The sequence below is a fragment of the Panthera onca genome, chromosome C1 (genome assembly GCF_046562875.1).
Source record: "Panthera onca isolate mPanOnc1 chromosome C1, mPanOnc1 haplotype 2, whole genome shotgun sequence".
Lineage (NCBI taxonomy): Eukaryota > Metazoa > Chordata > Mammalia > Carnivora > Felidae > Panthera > Panthera onca.
Window position 1 is genome coordinate 131,734,237 of NC_138346.1, and position 26,752 is coordinate 131,760,988.

The following is a 26,752-nucleotide window of genomic DNA, read 5'->3' on the forward strand; positions in this document are numbered from 1 at the left end:
ACAGGTAGATCTTAGAATCATGGAGTAAGCACAGGCTCATTGTACAATATAATGCCAACTGCCTTCCAATGAGATGTGTCAACTGAGATGCGTTTGGTGTCACATCACCAGAATGCAACAATTCCTTCTGATGTATCCTTCTGCTAATACTTTCTGTTTCCAGGGGTGCTTGGGTGGCTCAGTCAGTTAAGCGTCCGACTTAGGCTAAGGTCATGATCTTGCAGTTTGTGAGTTTGAGCCCTGCGTTGGGCTCTGTACTGATAGCACAGAGCCTGTTTTTCCCTCTGCCCCCTCCCTCCTTGCATGCTCTCTCTCAAAATAAATAAATAAACTTATAAAATAAGTAAGTAAGTAAATAAATAAATAAATAAATAAATAAGAAATAAGAAACAATTTGGGTATATATTTTTAGTATACACACACACACACACACACACACACACACACACACACACAAACCCAAATAAACAAAAAACTCAGAACAGTCTTTAGGCATAGAGGAGTTACAACACAAATTCTTTTTTTTTTTTAATTTTTTTTAATGTTTGTTTATTTTTGAGATGGAGGAAGAGAGAGAGAGAGAGAGAGCAGGGGAAGGGGCAGAGAGAGGAAGACAGAATCTGAAGCAGGCTCTAGGCTCTGAGCTGTCAGCACAGAGTCTGATATGGGGCTCTAACTCATGGACCATGAGATCATGACCTGAGCCGAAGTTAGACACTTAATTGACTGAGCCACCCAGGCACCCCAAAACACCAATTCTTATTGAGTAATGACTTGAAGATTTCTCACCACATTTAGAAGAGGTGTTCTCTAATGCAGGAGAATACTGAACCGTAGTCTTATATATTCTGTTTGATAAAGGAAGCAACTACAGAAAGCTTTTATTTGTTCAAAGTACCCAGTGTTATAGATGCCAAAACCCCAACAGCTCCTCCAATGGTATTGCAAAACAAACACATCAAACTTGATTTTCACTAGAAATGTTCTTTATTTACCCCAATAAACAAACAAACAAACAAACAGACCCAGATTTTATATATAAAGCAACACCACAAATTAGTGAGCTTCATCTTCTGGACAAGAACACCAAGTTAGTCTCTCTTCATAAAAAGCAATGACAATTTGAGGACACAATCTGCCTCTTTTGTCAGCACCAAGTCTGCCGCATCTGAATCTTTCTGTTTCATGAGAAATATGAATTCTCCACTGCTGTCTGTGGCCCCAGTTACTTGTTCAGGGTTAAGACCTCTAGCAAAGTCTCTTGGTTTATCAGCAGCATCTCTTTTCTTCTTTGATTTGCTATCACGAGATTCACCATCAGATGAGGATTGTCTTTTTGTACCATTTTTTTTTCTTTATCGCCTTTTTGAGAATTAAGAAATGCTTCAATTAGCTCTGGATAATTTAAATTTTCTTCAGGTTCCAAGTATTGTCAACATCTGTAAATCCCTTCCACTTGAGGAAATCCTCCGTTTTCCCATTTACTACATGTCAGCCCAGGACTTTTTCCACCACAAAATCTCCAGGCTCTGCCTCTTCTATTTTTACTCTCTCCGTTCTATCTCTTTCCCATGGTTTGCAATGTAGTTTTATTGGAGGACATGTTTTATTGCAGATTTGAAGAGCTATTATTCACCACCTCTGAGATGCTCTGGGTCTCGGGTCTGCGATGTCTCTGGCCCTGTGCTCCTCAAGCTCCATCCACCTCTCTCAATGGGTTAGTTAAAATGTAAGATTCCATCACCAGTGCCAGAATATTTTTTTTTATGTTTTTGTTTTTTATTCTACCTCAAACAAAAATGATACCTCCTGATTCAATGTGTTTGAATCACACACACACACACAATGTGTTTTTTTTCATGTAGGTAGAATATGTGGAAAATTGCAATACCTAGCATGCATTGCTACAAGGTCCCTTCCTTTTTGTATTCTGGTTTCTGCAACATCACAGTGGGTTCTGTGCCTTATAAGTTATGACTTTCAGAAGTAAATACTAAAATGGGAATTTGGTGGGGTGCCTGGGTGGCTCAGTCGGTTGAGCGTCCAACTTCAGCTCAGGTCAAGATCTCATGGTCTGTGAGTTCGAGCCCCGCATCAGGCTCTGTGCTGACAGCTCAGAGCCTGGAGCCTGCTTCTGATTCTGTGTCTCCCTCTCTCTCTGCCCCTTCCCCGCTCATGCTCGCTCTCTCTCTCTCTCTCTCTCTCTCAGTCAAAAATAAATAAAACATTAAAAATTTTTTTAAAAATAAAATAAAATGGGAATTTGGCATACAGAATGTTTACGGGGAAGAAAGAGTGTTGGGCAAAGAAAAAAACTGAACCATTGGGGCACCTGGGTGGCTCAGTTGGTTAGGCGACTGACTTCGCCTCAGGTCATGATCGCACAGTTCGTGAAATCGAACCCTGCATCGGGCTCCGTGCTGACAGCTCAGAGCCTGGAGCCTACTTCAGATTCTATGTCTCCCCTCCCTCTACCCCTCCGCTGCCCACACTCTCTGTCTCTCTGTCTTTCAATAATAAATAAACGTTAAAAAAAAAAAATTAAAGAAAAAAAGAAAAAAAAGAAAAAACTGAGCCACAATCCAGGCTCAACAAAGCCTTGGTTAGTCACAGAGGGAAGATATGCAGCATATATAGCCCATCAGAGAAGTCTCACATTGGGCCCAAAACAGCGAGGCCTTTGTGCCCCCGTCTCAATCAGTCATTGGATGTGAGCTGCCCAGGTTGGCATAACCTTTATATATGGGTCTCCACAGACAAGGTATATATCCTGGTGGACCTGAAAGCTAAAGGCTGTCTGCTGACAAAGGGGGTAATAAATTCTAGAAAACAGTATGGAGGTTCCTCAAAAAACTAAAAATAGAACTACCCTACGACCCAGCAATTGCACTACTAGGCATTTATCCACAGGATACAGGTGTGCTGTTTCGAAGGGACACAGGCACCCCCATGTTTATAGCAGCACTATCAACAATAGCCAAAGTATGGAAAGAGCCCAAATGTCCATCGGTGAATGAATGGATAAAGAAAATGTGGTATATATACACAATCGAGTATTACTTGGCAATCAAAATGAATGTAATCTTGCCATTTGCAACTACGTGGATGGAACTGGAGGGTATTATGCTAAGTGAAATTAGTCAATCAGAGAAAGACAAAAATCATATGACTTCACTCATATGAGGACTCTAAGAGACAAAAGAGATGAACATAAGGGAAGGGAAACAAAAATGATATAAAAACAGAGAGGGGGACAAAACAGAAGAGACTCAAATATGGAGAACAAACTGAGGGTTGCTAGAGGGGTTGTGGGACGGGGGATGGGCTAAATGGGCAAGGGGCATTAAGGAATCTACTTCTGAAATCATTGTTTCACTATATGCTAACTAATTTGGATGTGAATTTTAAGAAATAAAAAATAAAATTAAAAAGAAGATCTTGGCAGTGCATTTCCATATCCATAACAATTTGTTGTTACAAGGGGTATTCTGGGTGAAAAGTTGTGCTTCAAGAATCAGTCAGTGTATGATAACAGAACAGAATCTCAAGATAAGGGCAAAATCATAATTAGGTAATGTCATATTAGTCAACTGGAAGGACTTCTCAGTTGTTCTGGCACTAAACAATAATTTCATGGTGTAGAATGCTATTGTCACAGTCAATTTATTTTTCTCCTATAATTTCTTTAGCTTTTACTTCACTATTCACTTTTACTTTACATTGTGAATGGGTATTATGCTAATTTGATTTTTATTTTAGCAAACTTAATAGTTACATGCTTTGATACTTTGATTTATTTTGCAATGATGACATGAATAAATAAGTTTTTATTAATTATTCTAGTTACTGAAGAGTCATTTTGATATAAAGATTCCAGTTTGTCTTCCATCAACTAAATGAATTTCTGAATTCCTTTATTTTATTTTTACTCCCTTCACTTGGTTTAGGAGGTACTTCAATTGTCTTCATTTTTACAGATTTGGGATATTCTCAAACTCTCCTCCATATCAATTTGAAAAACACACTGAACTGAGGTTACCTCAATGATTAAAAATCATATTTGTAGAAATAAAATGACCAAATCAGAAAGGGTTGAAACTTCTAAATTGAGCATGTTATCACTGATTGCTTTCTCATCTAGAGCATTAGCTGATTCAATTTAGCAATAGGACTGAATTCCATCCTCTTATCAGACCTTCAACAGAATTTTATACCCAGCTAAAAATATCACTCAAAATTAAAAGCAAAATAAAGATATTCATTCTCCCTCCCTCCCTCCCTCTCTCTCTCTCTCTCTCTCTCTCTCTCTCTCTCTCACACACACACACACACACACACACACACACACACACACACACATACACACATGAACACACCTAAGAGAATTAGTCGCCAGTAGAGCAACACTACCAAAATACTACAGGAAGTCTTCAGGTTGAATATAAATAATCTCATATGACCTGAAGGAGGTATAAAAACCACTAAGATCTGCAAAAAGGTAAATAAATGAGCAAATATAAAATAGATAAATATATTGCATGTTTAAAGCAGTAAATCTCAAATTTTAACATGCAGCTTTAACACCATATATAAGAAATCATCTATAATACTACACTGCTTGAGATGACAGAATATAAACATAATATTATTATCAGTAATAGGTCCATTCCAATTGTGAAATTTATATATCTAAAACCAAATGGATGATTCTAATTAATCAATAATCCCACAATTTAAAGATACTTAGTTCAGGTGAATCAACCTTATGGAGAGTTGGCACATTTTGTTGTTGTTTTTTTACTGTTTTGTTTTGTTTTTTAAAAATGTTTATTTATTTATTTTGAAGAGAGAGAAAGAACAAGTGGAGGAGGGGCAGAGAGATGGGGAAAGAGAGAATTCCAAGCTGGCTCCTCGCTATCTGTACTGAGCGAGATGCGGGGCTTGAACTCACAAACTGTGAGATCATGACATGAGCCAAAATCAAGAGTCAACTGACTAAGTCACCCAGGAGTCCCAAGAGTTGGTATGTCTCTTTGGAGACAACACAATTCTGTAAACCTGTTTATGGTCCATATGTTCCTTTATGTAAGACACAAGATATAACTGCATAAAAGCATCCAGGAAACATTGTGAATTGATGTTACCATTAGTGTGGCATAAAACATTCACTTTCAATGCTTAAATAGCTGCCTATAAAGCAATTCAGTTTTACAAGTTTTACTTCACCATACTTATTCTCCTTGTTTACTTCCTTTGAAACTAGGATTCTACTTTCATTAAGACAGCATGTTTTACAATTTTTCTACCCCCAAAGTCTTTAAATGATATTTAGGGCACCAAATATATGGAATGCATATAGATTAAATATCAATCAATTTTGCTTCTGCAGATAGCAGTGAACACTAAAACTTGAACAGGTCTTTCATAATATTCTTTCTTGTGGTAAAGTCATTCTAATATAGACCCACATAAAACCATTGCATTCATTAAAAAATGAACAGCAACAAAAACCCTAAAGTTACAATTGGTAGTATTTATTGAAACATTAATTTTTGAAGGAATTTTAAATATATTACACAATTTAATCACCCTATTAATACGATGATGTTATTATTATTATTATTATTATTATTATTCTGTTGGTAAAATAATTGAGCACTAAAATATTGAGTAAATTCTGTTGGAGCTAGGATTTAGGTATGAGCTTCCCAGGCTTCCTCTAATGAAAGAAGTTTATAGTGAACTTCAGGACCCCTGAAACTCTATGTTATCTTTGAGGAATAATTTTCTAGAAGTATGAAACTACATAGTTACTTAAATGTACAAATAAAATTAAAGAAAATAGATATGCTGTATTTTTTGTACAACAGTATTTTTTTCTTTTTTCAAGACCAAAGGACTTATGGAAATAAAATATATTTTACTTGAAAACATCAAAGTGCTTTCAAGAAAATGAATGTAGAAGTTCTTACAGTGTCTTCTGTGATTAGTGGTTCCTGTAGACTTTCAATAACGCTAAGCTGCAATACAGAACAGTGAGTCACTAACTGTAAAGTCACACCATCTTTTCTCTAAGGAAAGTTCATAACTTGCAATACCTTTTGGGTTTGTCTGTAAGTAGAGATATCACATAAAATTTCAGTGGCAATATTTGAGATAAAAATGAAAAGAGAAATAGTTTTGAAATTAACTTTAAAAATAGTTCCTGTTATGAATATTTTATGGAAAGCAGTTCCACCAATTAGCTCCTAGGTATGCAGAGACCTGATAGCTGGATGCTGCCTGAGGCACATATGACATTAGAAAAATAAATCAGCTCTGAAGAATTCAGAGGACAGGTTCAAACATGAACATGGATTAAGTCACACAAAAATGAAAGGACTGAAGTATGGAGTTCTTGAAAAATTTGCAATGAGATTGTAAACTCAATTCTCAGTTGCTCAGTCTGTGTAATTGCTTGGATATACGCATATGAGAAGACTTAGAGCCAGATGTTGATCTTTTATTCTCACCCTATGGAGTCTGTCCTTTCTTTGAATTTATTACTGGTTCCTTCAAAGTAAATGTTCACTGGGGTTTAGATGAGAGAGGAAAACCAGGCACATAATGATGTTTGTGACTCTTGGTATGAGAGAATTTGGCAAATGATTCTTTCCTACTTGAATCTTCTTAGCAGCTCTCATTGACTTTTGTATAATAACTAGAGAATTGATTTGAAGTTAATCCAGAGAACTATTCTATTATCATGTAAATATTTCACATGTTTTATAGAATTTGCATCATGTTTTAAAAATTGCAAACCTAATGATATCTAGGAGATCTGTTCTCTTATTATTTTTACCCCCAATCATTACACTGGAAATGGAAGAGTTAGCCATTAAATATTTCTTTTTTTTTTTTTTTTTTTTTTTAGCCATTAAATATTTCTATTTTATGTGAAATTTGTTTTGGTGTATTAGAATTCCTATTCTCTGAAAATATTTAATTAATCCCGCTTTACTTTCATTTATAATTTTTTATGTCAATACAAACTATCATTTAATATTCTTGTTAATTTACACACTGTTCATCCAGTTACATCATGTTATCCAACTCCCAGGAATATCATTCATCTATGATTTAACTTGAATGGCATTCTGAAGTGCAACCACAAAAAATAACGTCTTTTTGTGAATATTATTGGAAAGGGCATTATAATACAATGGGGAAGGACTATTAAAAAGATAAAATCTACAATAAGTATTTTTGAGATTCACTTGTTTATTCAGCAGTTATTTACAAAACTCTAGCATGTACCATTTAGAACATTTAGACCTGGAAATACATAGAGAACACCAGACACTGTCCCTTCTCAGAAAACTTGAAGTATAATGGGAGAAGGCATTAATACAATAATTATATAAATATATAGCTTCCTACTCTGATATATGCTACAGAGGAGAATCAGACAAATGTAAGGTAGTATGATGTAAGTTAATGCAATCCGATAAATAAAGCAAGGATTTTTTTAATAAAATGGCACTTCAGCTGGAAATCAGCCATGCTAATTAAGAGAGATATTCATATGAGGTTGATTTCCACATCCTTTGTACAAATGTCTTATGCAGTAGTGGGTTTGGAACGCTATAAAATAAAAGATTACCTGATCAGAACTTGGAAAAAACAAGTGAAACTAATGAGCAGCAATATTCTAGAAGCAGATAAGAGTCTAGGTGAGTAGGGCATAAATACATATTAAAAATTTGGATCTTTACCTGAAGAACAATGGGAACCAATTAAATGTTTTAAGCAGAGGTTTGAACAAAGTTTAGAAAGACCATCCTTTCTGGATCCTTCACTAAACTCTTGCTAAGCCTTCTTTTTTAATTATATGACAATGTTGTATTTTCTTTTATGACAATTTGCTTCATATATTTTTATTCATCATGAGTAAGATAGTACCTGCTATGGTTATTCCTTATTCTTAATACCAATTAAACTTTTCATGCTCTTCAGAATGGGAGTCACAACTAGCTATGAGAAATAGGGCACATTTCTTATTTCTTTTAAATGTCTCAATCCATTTGGACATCTTCCCATTGATCCAGTCGAATGCTCTTCTCCTAAACTTCTCTTATTTTTTCCCACAAATCTATTTGTCCACTCCATTCCCCAAGGGCCAAAATCAGTTTTCCTCTCATAAGTTAATATATTAATTTATTGAAATCCTATTATATCTGGCAGTTGTTGGCTCAATAACCATACGTTTTAACAATAACCTTTAATAAGGTCAATATTCTAAATGTGTAACTCACAACACTGAAGGAGATTTTAAAATGACTTATGATCCCTTCCTAGCCTACATGCAAATCTAATACAGTTTATTAGGGAAAAATGCCTCTTACCCTTTTCCCTATTTTCATTATCACCCAGGGGTAATAAGAGATAACATTGACTGGACTATATTCATTATGTAAATAGTGTGGATTCAGAAAAAGTAGGTAAAGAATATATCCTTAAAACAAAATAATTCACTTGGCATGAATTTTAGTTATCTATATTTTAAGAAATAGAAAATACTTTAGTATTACCATATAAAAAAATTAACCCATAATGGATCAAAGACCTAAATACAAAGCCTATAAAGAATCAAACTTTTAGAAGAAACATACGACAAAAGTCTCACGGCACTGGTTTGACAATGATTTACTGGATATGACACGAAAGGCACTTTTTGTTTTGTCATGTTTGTGACAAAAAAAAAAAAAAAAAAACAGACAAAAGTGGGATTCATGAAAAATTAAAAAATTTGTGCATCAAAAGACACTATCCACAGAATAAAAAGGCAATCTAGAGAAAAGGAGAAAATATAAAGAACTCATACAACTCAAAAACAACAAAAACAATCCAATGAAAAAATTATCAAGACTTGAACATACGTGTTTCCAAAGAAGGTATGCAAATGGTCAATAAGCACATGAAAAGATTTTTAGCAATACTAATAATTAGAGAAATGTAAATCAGAACTACAATAAGATACCACCTCATATCCATCTGGATCGCTCCTATCAAGAAAATTGAGGACAAGTGTCAGCTAAGATATGGGTAAACTGAAATCCTTGTGCACTGCTGGTGGGAATGTAAAATGGCAAAGCCATTGTGGAAAACAGTATGGCAATTTATCAAAAAATTAAAAATAGCATTACCATATGATCCAACAGTTCTGCTTTGAAGCATATACCCAAAATAATTAAAAGGCAGGTGTTGAAACACATTTGCACCCCTATGTTGACAGCAGCAACATTATTCACAATAGCTAAAGCATGGAAGCAACTCAATTGTCCACAGATGAATGCATAAGCAAGATGTGATGTGTGTGTATATATATATACACATATATATGTGTATATATATATACACACACATATATACGTGTATATATACATGTATGTGTGTCATATATATATATATATATATATACACATAATTGTGATATGTATATACATACACAGAGCCATATATATACATATATATATACATGTACACAGCCATATATATATATATATATATATATATATAGACACATTCCTCAGGGAAGGATCTAGATTATTGGTTCTCCAAGTGTCCAAGTGTGGCCCTTGGACCAGCAGCAGAAGTACCACCCAGAAACTTGTTATAAATGCAAATTTCTGAACACCCCTCCAAAGGTACTGAATTAGGAAGCTCTGAGGATGTAGCCTAGAAATCAGTGTTTTAACCAACATACCATCATTATTTACATGCTAAAGCTTAAGATCACTATATGGGTATATCTATGTTTCCCTTCAGTACACTCTATTTTTATCCTTTTAGCCCTGGATTTGATTGAAAGCATTTTTTTTTTTTTTTTCTGGCTAGGGGGTGGGTGAGTAAGTTAAATTCTGTGAGCCTAAATAATTTATAGTATACAGCATGTCCTAACAGTAGAAATTATACTCTACTGAAGTTTACATACATATTTTATTTTCTGAAAATCAACTTAACCACATATTAACAGAAAATACTTGTATCTATTTCTCTAGAACAAGCTATAAACATGTCATGTGTTGAACATTTTCCTCTGTAAGTCTCTAACTCTGTAAGGCATCAGTGAACTTACAAAATCATTCTAAATTTAACCCACTTTTTTGAACTCCTTCTAATGCAAAAATAATCTGATCACCATATATGTTATTAAAATTAAAATTTCTTCTTTAGATAAAATTTTTTCATAATTCAATTTTATTTTTTCTACTATACATTATTCTACACTATTTGTGGCTAAATTGTTCTTACCATTTATTTCTACATATGAATTTTATAAGGATAATTTCCATGGCAATGAGTACAGGTTTTCAGCAAATAATAACTTTGAAGATGCCATGGGTTTGTGTTTTGGGTTATTCCGTTAACCCTAAGAGACTTTTTTATTTAGTTTTCTTGGAAGGACTTAATTCGAAGTACAAGAGTAAAGATCAGATGTAAACTAGAATAGATGCGTCTTTCTGAAATATAATGCCTATAGAGACCTGCTTATATCCTGGGTTATAAAATGAATAATTTAAAACTAAATCAAACCAATTATTTCCAGATATGGTTGATATTTAAAGAATATTCTCTTCCCACTGGTAAATATATATTCATTCACATTTTCTCTTCCCGCTGGTAAATACATATTCATTCACATTTTCCTTCACAATTAACTTATTCCATTACTAAAGCTATTTTGTTTACTCTAAAGCAAGAAAATCAGACTGTATTTGTACTATAGTTGTTTTAGATAAAAATGTTTTATTTTTAAAGTGTTTTCATTTTTATTCTTATCATATATAAATGTAATTTGATAGTTATAAATAATAATTCTTATTTTTATTTTTCAACAAATGCTTGTTAAGGTTTTGAATATGTGGCAATTACTAAGAAAAACATTGAAAACAGAATAATAAGCAAATACTGGCTCTGATTTCATGAAGTTTAAAATATAAAGGGAGGCATTTCATATGCAATATTACAATATAATTTCATATCAAGGTACATTAGTGTGATTTTTGTCTTTTAATGTGAGTGCAGATAACTAAAATAAATGGTAAGATTTGACAGCATTACATATATTGAAGTAGTGTGCATATCCATAAATCTGTTAATTTAGACGGTACTTCAAAGACTTCATAAGGGAAATCTGCATATATAACCAGCATATAAAATGCTGCCTTCGTTGAAAGAACCACTTGAACAACATAAAAATAATAATTCTTCCAAATATTCCCACATTTCTGTGCCTTTTGCTCTGTATATACTTGATAACATGTTGCAGGTCTAGACTATAGCCTTCAGATCTTCTCTGTATTTTCTAGACTATTGTATCAGTTGTAGTAATCCACCCAGATACTAGACTGACTGACTGAACCTGTTGTCCATTTCTTTGACTTCTTTAGAAAGCGCAGGGGCGCCTGGGTGGCTCAGTCGGTTAAGTGTCCGACTTCGGCTCAGGTCATGATCCCACGGTCCGTGAGTTCAAGCCCCGCATCGGGCTCTGTGCTGACAGCTCGGAGCCTAGAGCCTGCTTCAGATTCTGTGTCTCCCTCTCTCTCTGACCCTCCCCCGTTCATGCTCTATCTCTCTCTGTCTCAAAAATAAATAAACATTAAAAAATTTTAAAAAAAAAAGAAAGCACAGTATGTATGTGTATATATGTGTGTGTGTGTGTGTGTGTGTGTGTGCGCGCGTGCATGTATTGGGTGGAGTAAAATAATTTTAATTCTTTTAATATTTATTCCTGAAAATACTCCAGCTTTGTGTATGCTTTTTTTTTTTTAATGTTTATTTATTTTGAGAGAGAGTAGGGGGAGAAGGGGCATAGAGAGACAGGGACAGAGAATCTAAAGCAGGTTCTGCGCTGACAGCAGAGCCTGATGCAAGGCTTGAACTCAAGAACCATGAGATCTCGACCTGGGTCAAAGTTGGATGCTCAGCTGACTGAGCTACCCAGGTACCCCCAGCCCAGCTTTGTGTATTCTTATAAGCAAATCAGTGACTTTTTAAAATGATTCTTTAAGTTGAAAGAGCACTTCTATTAAAACCAGTAGCATAAACAAGGACGCTTTACATACCGAATGCATAATGATGTCCTTGGAAGCCCAATATACCAATATATTTATAGCCAAATATGCCACCAATATATTTATAGCCAAATATACCACTATATATGTATACAAATACATAAAAAAAACAATCATGAAATGCTAACATGAAAATATTATGTAACTTTAGATGGTTTAGAAATTAATTACACAGAGTAGACATGAATTCATTTTGTTGAACTACCTTGGAATCTAAACAAATGGTGTGAGATTAAACTATGATGATTAATTTAACCATATGATTTTTGAAACCTATCAAGATCCAAATTTTAGAATATGAAATTAAATGCAGGTAGAAATTAACATTTAAAAATATATTAAAATGTTTAATCTTAATTGTCATAGGGGGAATGCAAAATATCATTATAATATATACAATTTTGTATTCACTATGTTGGTGAAACTTACAATTTCATAGTACCAAAAACTAGCAAATGAAATATAATGGGATATTGTAAAACAATGATATTTGAAAGTATCAATTCCTAGAAACATTGGAAAAATTGAATATGTGCAGTCTCTGATCCACTTATCCCATATTTATGTAAATTTAGTAGAGACGCTCAAAATTACATACCAAAAAATTTTAAAGCTGTTCATATTAAAAGTGCTTGTAATAGGAGAAAGCTAGAAACCAACCAAATGCCTATCAATTCAAGAATGGATAAATTTTGGAAACAGTCTAAAATATAAAATAGTTCATGAAATGGTAGAAAATAACCATTTGTCTTCTGGCACTTGGTATCAAGGAGTCATTGTAACCATGTAAAGTAGTAATATAATAAATCTTTATTTTAGAGTGTCTTGGTGGATATGATATTGGAAATGGGAGTATTTAATGCAATGATTGCAATCATTCAGGTGAAAGATGAAAGCTTATAAAAAAAGACTAAAGAGAAAAAAACTGATAGTGGATATGTTAAAGGAGGAAAATTTACAATAATATGTAGCAACTGGTTGTGGTGGGGAACATAAAAAAATGGTTATAACTCTTTGATGTTTGAATTATGTGATCATATGCTATATTTCTAATTGCAGTCTCTTGCACAGAAGAAACATTTCTAGATAAGGCAATTGTGATTATGAATTCAGATAAATTAGTACACAAATGTACTGATTAAATGAATATCTAATTTACAGATGAGTAATTCACAACTTAATACTGACTATCAATCAGTTCCCATTGGGTTACTGACTAGACTTTACATCAGGAAAATATCAAGGGAAGTTTAAGTAATTTGTTTATTCTGCTACTTGGACCATCCTTATCTGCTTTATCCTTTTAGACTCTGGTAGAGTGTTTTAGATGGGGGCATAGTCACTTCCCTCACAGCTTATGTAATACATTCAGTTAAGAAAAAGATTATGTGATGGGTCACCTGGGTGGCTCAGTCAGTTAAGAGTTCAACTCCTGATTTCAGTTCAGATCATGATCTCATGGTTCGTGAGTTTTAGCCCTGCATCAGGCTCTATGCTGATAGTGCTGATGGTGGAAAGCCTGCTTGGGATTCATTCTCATTCTCTCTCTCTCTCTCTCTCTCTCTCCCTCCCTCTCAAAATAAATAAATTTAAAAAAAAGAAAAGAAAAGGATGATGTTGAATGTATTTAACAGTTTATTTTGGAATAGTTTTTGAAAGATAGATAAGAGGTATACAATGGCTGCTTTACATGACTGCTTATTCATATCTCTAGTGTTTTTTATAGATGTTAGAGATTTCTGACATCCAAAACTACTGAATCTCTGAGCTGAAAATTAATTTAAGTGATTTTTCCCTCATTCTACATTTGACCTGTAACTGAAGATCATACTGTGAAAATTTTGTGCATTTGGGTTCACTGGTTAATCCTACCAAACATTTTAGGAAGAAATTATACTAATCCTCTATAATCATCTCTTTCAGACAACAGAAGTAGAAGGAATACTTCCTAACTCATTCTACACAGCCGGGATTACCCAAATGCAAAAACAGACGAAGAAATTACAAGAAAAGGAAATATAGACCAATATATCTCATGAACATAGATTAAAAATCCTCAACAAAATATTATTAACTTGAATCCAAAAAAGTATTTAAAAATTGCACACAATCACATGGTATTTATTCTAGGTATGCAATATGGGTTCAACATTCAAAAATCAATTAATGTAACCCCTCACATCAACAGACAAAAAAAAGAAAAATCACACAATCATATCAATAGATACAGAAAAAAACATTTGACAAAATCTATCACCCATTTATGAAAAAAACTCAGGAAAGCAGTAATAAAGGGGAAACTTTCTCAACTTGATAAAGACTAACTGTAAAAAACCTATAGCTAACATCATACTTAACGGTAAAAAACTTGAAGCTTTCCTATTAAGATCAGGTACAAATCAAGGATGTCCCATCTCATTACTGCTTTTCAACATTATACTGTAAGTCTTTGCTAATGCAATTAAATAAGAAAAGAAAACAAAAGTAAACAGAGTGGGAAGACATAAAATTATCTTTGTTCACAGATGACATGATTTGTCTATACAGGAAATTCAAAAGAATCAACCATAAAACCTCTAGGAACTAGCAAGTGATTATAGCAAGATTGTAGGATACAAGGTTAAGATCCAAAAGTCAATTGATTTCCTATATATTAACAATGAATAAGTGTATTTTAAATTTTTTTAACGTTTATTTATTTTTGAGACAGAGACAGAGCATGAACGGGGGAGGGTCGGAGAGAGGGAGACACAGAATCCGAAACAGGCTCCAGGCTCTGACCTGTCAACACAGAGCCCGACGCGGGGCTCTAACTCACGGACCGCGATTTCATGACCTGAGCCGAAGTCGGCCGCTTAACCAACTGAGCCACCCAGGCGCCCCTGAATAAGTGTATTTTAAATGAAAAACACATTACCATTTATATTAACAGCCCCCAAATGAAATATTTAGATATAAGTCTAATAAATATGCACGATAACTATATGAATAAAACTGCAAAAGTCTGATGAATAAAATAAAAAAGAACTAAATAGATGGAAAAATATTCCAGGTCATGGATAGGAATACTGAATATTGTCAAGATGTCAATTCTTCCCAACTTGATGTATGGATTCAATGCAATCTAAATCAAAATCGCAGCAAGTTATTTTATGGATATGGACAAATTAATTCTAAAGCTTACATGGAGAGGCAAAGATATTACCAGACAACACAATACTGAATAACAAAGTTGGAGCACTGATGCTACCTGACTTCAAGACTTACTGTAACTCTTCAGTAACCAAGACAGCATGATGTTGGCAAAAGTAGACACAAATAGATAAATGAAACAGTATAGACACCCCCGACACAGACCCACGTAAACAGAGTCAACTGATCATTGACAAAAGAGCAAAGATAATACAATGGACAAAGATAGTCTTTTTCAACAAATGGTACTGGAACAACTGGAGATCTCCATGAAAAAACATGAATCTAGACACAGATCATATACCCTGTGCAACAATAACTCAAAATGGATAACAGACCTAACTATATAATGTAAAATTACAAAACTCCTAGAAGATAACATAAGAGAAAACCTAGGTGACCTTGGATATGGTAATACCTTTTTAGATACAATACCAAAAACATGATCCATGAAAGAAATCATTGATAAGCTAGATGTCATTAAAATTAAAAACTTCTGCTCAGCAAAAGATAAAATCAAAAGAATTAAAAGACAAGCCACAGCCTAGGAGAAAATATTTGCAAAAGACACATCTGGGGACCTCAGTGGTTCAGTCGGTTAAGTTAAGCATCTAACTTGATTTTGGCTCAGGTCATGATTATGCAGTTCGTGAGATTAAGCCTCACATCAAGCTCGTGCTGAGAGCACAGAGCTTGCTTGGGATTCTCTGAGCTTCTCTCTCTGCCCCTCCCTCTTTCTCTGTCCCTCTTTCCCTCAAAATAAATAAATAAATATTTTAAAAATTTAAAAAAGACATCTGATAAAGAATTTTTATTACTATATATATATAGATATAAATATATAGATATATATCTATATATCTATATATATATACATACAAATAGCTCTTAAAACTCTACCATAGGAAAACAACAACCTGATTAATAATTGGGACAAAGATCTTAACACATACCGTGAAGAAGATACACAGATGGCAGAGAAGCATAAGAGAAGTTGTTCAACATCGTATGTTATCAGGGGAATGCAAATTAAAACAATGAGATACCACTGCACACCTGTTAGAATGGCCAAAATTCAGAACATTGATTGCCAAATGGCAAAGATGTGGAGAAACAAGAATTCTCATACACTGCTGGTGTGAATACAAGATGAATGTCCATTCTGGAAAACAATCTGATGGTTTTTGACAAAACTAAACATACTCTTACCATGTTATACAGAAATCATGCTCCTTGGTGTTTGTCCAGAGGAGCTGGAAACTTATGTCCACACAAAAACCTAATGTTTATAAAACATGTTGGTATTTATCAAAATGGATGAGTAAAGCAGTTTTACTCATAATGCCAAAACTTGGAAGCAGCCAGGATACCCTTCGGTAGATGAAATAGATGAACTGTGGTACTAAGCAGACAATAAAATATTATTCAGTGATAAAAAAAATCAGTTATCAAGCCATGAAAAGACACAGAGTAATCTTAAATGCATATTACTAAGTGAAAGAAGGAAATCTGAGAAAGCTACATACATTATGATTCTGACTATATGACATTCTGGAAAAGACAAAAACTATGGAGGCAATAAAAAGATCAGCAGTAGGGATGCCTGGGTGGCTCAGTCGGTTAAGCATCTGACTTCTGGCTCACATCATGATCTCACAGCCCCAGGGTTCAAATCCCACATCAGGTTCTGTGCTGACAGCTCAGAGCCTGGAGCCTGCTTCAGATTTTGTGTCTCCCTCTCTCTTCTGCCTCTCCCCCACTTGTTCTCTCTCTCTTTCTCTCAAAAATAAACATTAAAAAATTGGGGGGGCACCTGGGTGACTCAGTTGGTTAAGCATCCAACTTCAGCTCAGGGCATGATCTCCCTGTGGTCTTTGAGTTCAACCCCCATGTTGGGCTCTGTGCTGACAGCTCAGATCCAGGATTCTGCTTCAAGTTCTGTGTCTCCCTCTCTCTCTGCCCCTTCCCCACTCATGTTTTGTTTTTCTCTGTCTCTCAAAAATAAATAAATGTTAAAAAAATTTTTTTTAAAAAGATCAGTGGTTGGCCATCAGAAGTGGTGGGGGGAGAAATAAATAGGCAGAGCATAAGGGATTTTCAGGACATTGAAAATATTATATATGATAAGATAATGGTGAATATATGTCTTATATATTTATCCAAACTCACAGAATGAGTGAACCCTTAGGTAAACTTTGGATTATGGGTGATAATGATGTATCAGTGTAGGTTCATTAATTGTAATAAACGTACCATATTAGTAAGTGATATTGATAATGGGGGATGCTATGCATGTGGGGGGCAGAGAGTATATAGGAAATCTCTGTTCCCCTCCTCTTGATTTTATTGTAAACCTAAAACTCTTATTAAAAAACTAAAACATTTAAAACTTTTTATAAAGGGATGTTTTTAGATGATTCTATCAAACTGAATATAAAACAGTACTGGTAAACATACCAAGTAACTCTCTGAAAAATGAACAAAGAAAACATGTTTTTTTGAAAGCATAGACAGGACAATTCTAAAATATCAGAGAAATCCTTACTATCATGTATATCATATATATTATGTTATACCATATACATTATATCATATATGTTTATTTAATTAAATAAAAATAGATGTAGTATTAGTATATGGTAGTTTTTTTCTAGATTTAAGTAGGCACTTCTTCTATGGGGCTAAAATAAGAAAACTTTCCTGTGGAGTTTCTTATACATGCTATCTCCAAGTGTTCATCGGCCAACTATTCCTAATCTCATTCTAAGAGAGGTTACATGGAAAACTGTTCCACAATTTACCTCAAACACTGTTAACAACTCCGTATCAGTAAGGCAATGGATATACCTTAATTGTAATCTGTTTTGCCCTCACACTAGCACCCTATAGGACTGGTACTGCTTCTCTCTAAAAATATTCTTTCTCTTGGATTTTATAATACCATAAAATTCCATTTTGATGCTTCCTGTTTTTTTTCTTCAGACATTCCTTCTTAGTATTTGCAGCTCCTCCTTCTTCTCAGCTCCTCTTTATCTATATATTAATTAATTATTAGGGGTTTTCTGGGATTTATACTTGTTCTTTTATTTTTTCTTTCCAATCTGCATCTCATTGACTCTCATTGACTCAATTATAATCTATAAGATAAAGCCCTCATATTTCGTATCTCCAGCTAATATTGATCCAAGCCTGGATATACAATTCTCATTAACACCCACCTTTACACCTCTCACAGGCATTTCCTATTTAACATCATCCCCTAACCCTTTCCCCTCCCCCCAAACATAATACTCTTTCCATGCTACCTAAATCAGGAAATTACACCATGGTTACCCAATTCCCTTAATTCAAAACCTGGAGTTATTTCTGATTCTTTCTCTCTTTCCTATCAATTTCACAAATCTAGTGTATTCTATTCCATAACTCTCTGAAACCCATCCACTATATTCTTCCTCACTGTGAAGTGACCACGACTTTTCCTGTGAGTTACTTTAATAGTCTTTTAATTGATCTTTCACATCAACCTTGCTCTTTATGATTTTATTCTCTATCCTTCAGCTATGATCACCTTTATTAAATGTAAATCTGTGTTCTGATGTATAAAACAATTCAGCGACTTCTTGTTGATATTTGAACAGATCCAAAATTCAGTACTACTTTGTGTGGTTTATTTTCTGCCTGCCTCCTTGATTCCTTTCACAGTTCTATTTCCTTGGTGCTCCACACCTGTGATGATAACTTTTATGTGTCGGTGTGGTGACTTGCCAAAGTAAGGGAGACCCAGATATCTGGTAAACAGTATTAATGGAAGTGTCTGTGAGGGTGTTTCTGAAAGAGATCAGCATTTGATTCCATAGACTGAGTGAAGACTCCCACCTTCATCCAATCCATTAGGGGCCCAGCAGGGAACAAAAAGACTTTTTCTTTTTGAGCTGGGATATCTACCTTCTCCTGCCCTTGGACATCAGAGTTCCTGGTTCTTGGGCCTTCACACTCTGGGATGTATACCATGGGCTCTCAGACCTTCAGATTCAGATTAAATTACACTACTGGTTTTCTCTAGCATGTAGATGGCAGACTGGGGAAATTCACTGCCTCCAGAACAGTAAGCCAATTCCTATAACAAATATCTTCATATATTTCTCTATGTATCCTACTGGTACTATTTTTCTGAAGAACACTGACTAATACAATATGTTAGCTATACTGACCTACCTTCATTCAGCTCCTTTATGCCATGATTACTTCAAGCTCTGGACCATTTTTCCTGTGCCTGAAAAGATATTACTTACACCTATTGTTCTTTTATATGTGTACTTGCCTAAAGGCAAAGACTAATTTTGATTCTTTTATTAAACACTCCCATAGTATACTAAAAGGCATTCTTTACAATATTTACATTTTTTATAATATATAACATATAGCAAAAAAATCTACAGAGAGAAAAATCAAAAGTATTTCACTGAAGTAAACATAGGTGTAAATTTGATTTTAAAATTCACCAAAACTTAGAAATAGAAAGCATCATATTTTGTTTATTATGATATTAATTCTAGTGTGGATAGGATGGGACTCATAACTGTCAAGGTAAGAAAGAATTTACAAAATCTAGAAGAAATTAAAAAGAAAGTAATATTTCTAGAGCTTAGAATCATAATTTCTTTCAAGTTCATATAGTTTTCAAATTTTACTTCTATTTACTATTATTATTATTCAGACTGTACACATAAATGCATTTATATATTTTTAGTTCCAGCATATAAGTAAACATCTCTAAAATTTCTCTTTAAAAAGTTTTTTTCTAATGTTTATTTATCTTTGAGAGAGAAAGAGACAGAGCACCAGTGGGGGAGGTGGAGAGACAGAGGGAGACACAGAATCCAAAGCAGGCTCCAAGTTCTGAGGGGTCAATACAGAGCAACGTTGGGCTCAAACTCATGAACCTTGAGATAATGACTTGAGCTGAAGTTGGACGTTTAACCAACTGAGCCACCTAGGCACCCCTCTAAAATTTCTCTTTTAATAAAAATGTTAAATAGCCATACACAGGTATATTTTATCTTTATCCAATGAATGCCTTAATTCTATGTTTAATTTTAACAATTATCAGATATCCTTTGCATGTCATCTCAGGCTTCATGGGCAGTGAGTTCAAGAAATTGGAATCCTATAATGAAAACTTGTGCACACTGCATTTACACCTATTAAATTGCTTAACTTAGTTAAGCAATTTAATGAATTTGATTCAATGACTGTTCCTATAAATTTCCAATCCTCTAGTAAATTGCTATTTTCAAGATATATCATAAATCTACATTTTATAGTCTTTTATCCTTTAAAATATCTAAGCCAATAACTTCTACCCTCCACTGTCATTTGTCTAATATATTCAGAGATGGTGTGAGGAAACAGAAAAAGAGGCAAATAGAAACATCACATACTACATATATGAAAGTAAAATTATTAAATATTTCTTTAATGCTGAGTTAGATGTATAAAGTAATAAGGGCTTATGGATAAACATTTTGATTGTTTTCAATCTTTTCTCTGTTATGAAAGCAGTGATTCTCATACTGATTAATATCATATTCTATTAATTAGATGTGTACATCTTACTGCTTTAAATGAATTTTGATCTCCAAGCTTCTTATATGGTTTAAAAATATTTTTATTACATTAGTGTGCGTCATTTACTATTTAAATGTCTTTCTGTTTGCTCATCTGATTAGTACTAAATAGGCTTTAAAAGACATTGTATTTTAGGGGCGCCTGGGTGGCTCAGTTAGTTAAGCATCTGACTTCAGCTCAGGTCACAATCTCATAATTTGTGAGTTCGAGCTCCACGTCAGGCTCTGTGCTAACAGCTCAGAGCCTGGAGCCTGCTTTGGATTCTGTGTCTCCCTCTCTCTCTACCCTTCCCCCACTCAAACTCTGTCTCTCTCAAAAATAAACAAACATTAAAAAAAGACACTGTATTTTATACTAATATGTTACATAAGGGATATAAATTTCTATAATTCTTTAGAATAAGTTACAGAAATATCTAGCAGTCTATGTTTAAGAGAAAAGAAAGCAGTATTTGTGTGAAAACTAGTTGATTTCAGATATATTCAGTGTTTCACATAATAAAGATGTCATTTATATACTCATAAAAGATAGATATGAAGACTGGAAATCAGATAGGTAACACTGTCCATTCCTCCCTGTAACTCCTCTGAGAATCATGAATGAGTCCCATGTCACTAGCTCTAGAAGCCTGCAAGCCTGCCTCTTTTTATTGGAGATATCTGTCATTGATGACAAATTATTATTTCAATAGTCTGAATAAAATATCTCCTCATTGACCAGTAAATCGTATTTTTGCAAATACTTTTACTTTCAACATTTTTATTTATGATTTATTTATTTCCAAATATATAGTAAAATGTGAATTTACAAAAATATGTGTGCACACATGCATATACACATATTATTTACTTAAAGTAAATAAAAGTTACAAAAACAAGAGAAATATTAACTCATTTAGGTAATAATTTTCATAAACTTATATGGCTATATACATGTGACAAACATAGATACAGTGGCTAAATATAAAAAGAAATTAAGTAGAAATAGGCAATTTCTATTACTTTGACTAATTACAAGTTTTTTAAAAGTCCAAACAAAAAGGCTTTTGAAATCTTTACATTTTTTTTCTTTTGGATTCACAAAAATCTTTTGACTTTAAAATGTTAGCACCACCAGAGCACCTGGGTGGCTCAGTCAGTTAAGTCCCTGACTCTTGATTTTGGTTCAAGTAATGATCTCACAGTTCATGGGTTCGAGCCCTGCATCAGGCTCTGCTTGGGAAGCAAGTAGCCTACTTGGGATTCTCTTTCTCCCCCTTTTGCTGCCTGCCCCTCAAATAAATAAACTTAAAAAAATAAAACGAAACAAAATAAAATAAAATAAAATAAAATAAAATAAAATAAAATAAAATAAAATAAAAGTGTCACAAGGCAAATCAGTGAGATCCTAATGAATAACTTAAAAGAGTAACTAACTCTCCTCCTTTTAAAAAAGGTTTTGTTGTTTTTATTTGGGGGGAGGGTTGTTTTTGTTTTTTCCTGAGTAATATAGAAATAAGGCTCAGGGTGTGCTCAGTGACATACTGAAGTCATTTTGAGGATATAAATTTCCTCCTACCAAGAAGGTAATAGTGAAGACATGTGTATTTCATATTCAGCTTTTGTACTCAAACTAAATTCCAGAAAAGAGAAATGTTGTGTCTCAGTATGCCTTCTTGTCTCCTGGTAACCACAGTAGTGGAATTTAAGCTACTAAGTCTAAATGTTTTTTTTTCTTTTTAAACAGGAAGAGAACAATATGAAGAGAAGTGTTACAATGAATATACATATGGCAAGAAAATGCTTATATGTGATGAGTTCTGGAAGTTATTTGTAAGTGATAAATCACTCAATTCCACTCCTGTAATGCAGAAGTCTATATAACTACAACCAACTAGAGAAGAGGTGCGAAAAAGTCTCAAAGATATGATAGACTTAAAAATCAATTTCTACAATATGTTTTCAATCAAGTTCAGTTTGCTCTTCCCTTAATCATATATCAAAATGATCTAAGTAAATATTTCTTACACTTGGCAAAACAAACTATATGCATAAAGAGCACCATAATGATAAGCAGTCCATGGAAATCACTGTTACAGACAAATTTCTGGAAAATATTATCACCAACTGATTAGAGTATAAAAAAAATTCCTAATAATTATTGTTGGAAACTAAACTAAAGGAAAAAAAACTTAACATTAGAGAAGAAGTACCAAATAACACACCTAAATGCACATATGAAAGTCATTTCTTTTCTATCAAAAAACCTATATTTACATTATTCATTGCGAAGCATCACAATTATACTGAATCTGACTGAAATAATAGCCACAAAGTTATAGTCCTTGTAATTTTTTTGAAGTCAAAGTGGAAACACAGTATTAAAAAAATATGTTTTTTAAAAAATATTTTAGAAGGGCAGCTGGGTGGCTCAGTCGATTAACCGTCAGACTTTTTGATTTGGGCTCAGGTCATGATCTCAGGGTTGGTGTTAGAGTCTCAGGTTGGACTGTGCACTGGCAGAGCCTGCTTGGGATCCTCCTTCTCCCTCTCTCCCCCTTTCCCGCTTGTATGCACGTACCCAAACACATGATCTCTCTCTTTCTCTCTCAAAATAAATAAATAAACTTTTTCAAAAAGTTATTAGAAATCTATCAAATACAATCCACTACAGCAAGGTAGGGCAATGTGAAAGCCTTAAGTTTGATTTGTAAGTGCACCAATTAGTTTTAGTTTGACTCAAAGCTTTGAAAGCACCTAAAAATCCATACCGGACCCATTACCTTTCATCATATGCTGAAACAGCTTGCACATATATATAATTCTATTAAAATAATGCATACAGCTAGAGAAAATATTAAAGGCTTATATTCTAAAACTCTAATATTCTCCTACAGCTGGTGAATTTCTCTTTAGTGTGAAGAATAGAAAGTGCACTGTGACACTGTTCTACGATATTCATAGAAGTCATATTAAGTATAAATTTCCTACTAGATAAAATTATCAAATTGCCAGAAATAAGACTAATGTTTAAAAATGTTAGAAAACAGTGCAGAGTTTAACAGAAATACAAATGAGGAAAAATCAGGGAAAGTATGAAGCTAATGGAAAGCACAAGTCAGTGGCTAGCAATTAGGGAACTGGGGTATGTAAATACAGCTAAATTGTTTGATCTTTTTAGGTAAGTATTTGCTTTAGTGGGATGAAAACATTTTAAAAGTCAAGGATGGTACATGCATTTACATTTTTAATTCAATTATCTCATCTCTTATTTCAGTCTTAACTCCTCATTTATTTCAAAGAAAGTATGCCCAATGGATTATTTTTATTTTGTTTTTAAATTTGTGTTCTGGTGCTTATTAAATAAAATATGCAAGTCACACACTTGTCTTTCAGTAACCCATTAAGGGAAAAATTTTCCAAAGGGAAATTTATGAAGGCAAAATGGACAATACAAATAATCAATTAGAATTTTATGATTTTTGTTAAATACATGCAGTTTTTGCTTTGTATGCCAGTACAGTGTCATAAAAATGTCTATGAACACTGAAACTATGTAAGATAATCTTAATATTCAATTGGAAAAATTATGATTCTTCCACGACCTTTAACAAATTTTTGTTAAACATTAAAAATTATCATACTGTTGATTATAGATGTATGAGGAAATAAACACAATTTAGTAAAACTAATATTTATTTAGCACACTGTAATTTGAAATACTGAAAGGATAGAGGATTAAAATGTTTTCTTTGTAAAACAATCATCAAGAACAGTTCAAAGAGGGATTGCCTTCTTCTTTCTGTATAAATTATAATACTAAGCAAGCATATTTTCAATGTCTTAGTGAATTGTCATCCTCCTTTCTAAGTTAGGATCTTAGACAATTTGTCCTTTGCACTGTTTAAAAAAATTTTTTTGAGATAAAACTGACCTATAACATTGTGTAAGTATAAGGTGTACAAAGAGTTGATCTGATACACCTCTATGTTGCCATGTAATTTCCACTGTAGTGTTAGCTACACTATCTATCACTATCAGGTCATATAATTATCCTTTGCACCTTAAATGTCATGAAATATCCAAGAGTTTTTTTAGTATGAAATTTGTTGTCATTTTCACATTCTCTGGGTCATCTTCACCCTTTTACCATGACCAGTTTTCTCATTTATGTTGATAAGTTCACCTTCACTAAGTTCCCCGGGCAGTGTATTTATAGTCTCTTGGATGGTGTCAGTATCAACATTCCCAAGGTTAGCTATTTCAGCTATAATATCTACCTGTATTATATACATATGTATAATATCTTTAAAGTACTTTAAATAATATATAGACTATTATGCACACCATCCAAAAATGTGCACAACATGCATATGTTTCATATATGTATTTCCATTTTTGCCTTGTGTACTAGGTTTATCACTGGAAGACAAGGAGGTAACACAACTATACACTTTGCCATCTGTGTATAAACTGAGTCAAAGAAATCATGACAGACATCTGTTGTTTACATACATAGTTGCAGACTGAGAACTAGCAGCAAAATTGTACTTTATGTAATTACAGTTAATACTTTGTGGTATTAAAACATGTTGTTGGGAGGATGGGGGTTATTTTATCTAAACCATGGCAACTTAAATGCGTGCATATCAGAACCATGCAAAGTGAGGATTATCTTACTTAAAACCCGTAGCTTCTATTTAACTTACTCCCCATTGTGCAATAAAGGGTTAACTCAGCGACCCTAGGTCCTTTGACCTCTGCACATTCACAAAAAAGAACTAGTTAAAACAGCTCATGGAAGGTGAGCTCTGAGCCTTTGGAATATTTTACCTTGTAAGTGTGTGTTTCTATGCCTAAGGACTTAGGCCATAAGGGACCAGTTCAATCAGGCACTTTATGCTAGCAATATGATTTATAGTATGTTATGCTAATTTTTGCTTGGAGGGACTGGAATCTGAGTAGCTGAGTAGCTGTGTCATGCAGGTGCTACATTACATAACATGCCTATATGACTGACCTCCAATACAAACATGGAAAGCAAAGCATGAGTGAACTTCTGACTGACAACACTGTGCATGTAACACATGCAAAGTGTTGTCACACACTGTCACCAGGAGAATTACACATACCCTTGCAACTCCACTAGAAGACACCTGGAAGCTTGTGCCTAGTTTCTCCTAGATTTTGCCTATGTGCCTTTTTCTGTTGCTAATTTTAACCTGTATTCTTCTACTGAAAAACAAAACACCATTTCTAAGTCATTCTAGTGAGACATGAAGCTTGAGGATGGTCTGAGGGATCCCTGACATACCTGTTTATCTTAAACTTCATGGCATGCAAGCCTCCTTTTAAACATCCTTTTACTTATATACAGATCAAATATATTTTAACAAATGAATAAAACAGGCATGATCCTTGCCTGCATGAAGCTTGATTAGAGAAGAGAAAATAGATAACAATCAAGTGAACACAAAAATAATATTAATTTGGGTTGTATTTATTGCTACAAAACCAGCAACAGATGATGCATTTGATAGGGAGGTAACATTTAAGAAAGTAACATGTGAACAGAAACTAGGATGAATCATGGTGACAATAAACTGCGGGAACAGTAACTGAAGCAATTTTGAGATGAGGATATTAAGGTCAGTGTAGCTTAAGCAGATGAAGTGAAAATAAGATTGGGAGGAAATAGTTTTGGAAAGGCAGATATAGGCCAATCCAAAGAGGACCTGGAAAGGGTATGAAAAAGTGTTTGTTTTATATATATGATAAAAGTAACCTAACTTACCTTTTAGATATATTTTTGTGACTGTTTTGTATAGAAGAGACTAA

General features: G+C 33.8%; 1 protein-coding gene and 1 pseudogene across 1 annotated transcript in view; both read right to left on the bottom strand.

The window, feature by feature from the left end:
- Nucleotides 1-26,752, bottom strand: part of LOC144617032 (phenylalanine--tRNA ligase alpha subunit-like) — a 240,237-nt gene that overhangs the window by 140,037 nt on the left and 73,448 nt on the right. The gene's annotated exons all lie outside the window — the stretch shown is intronic.
- Nucleotides 1,174-1,665, bottom strand: LOC132672968 (chromobox protein homolog 3-like; annotated as a pseudogene).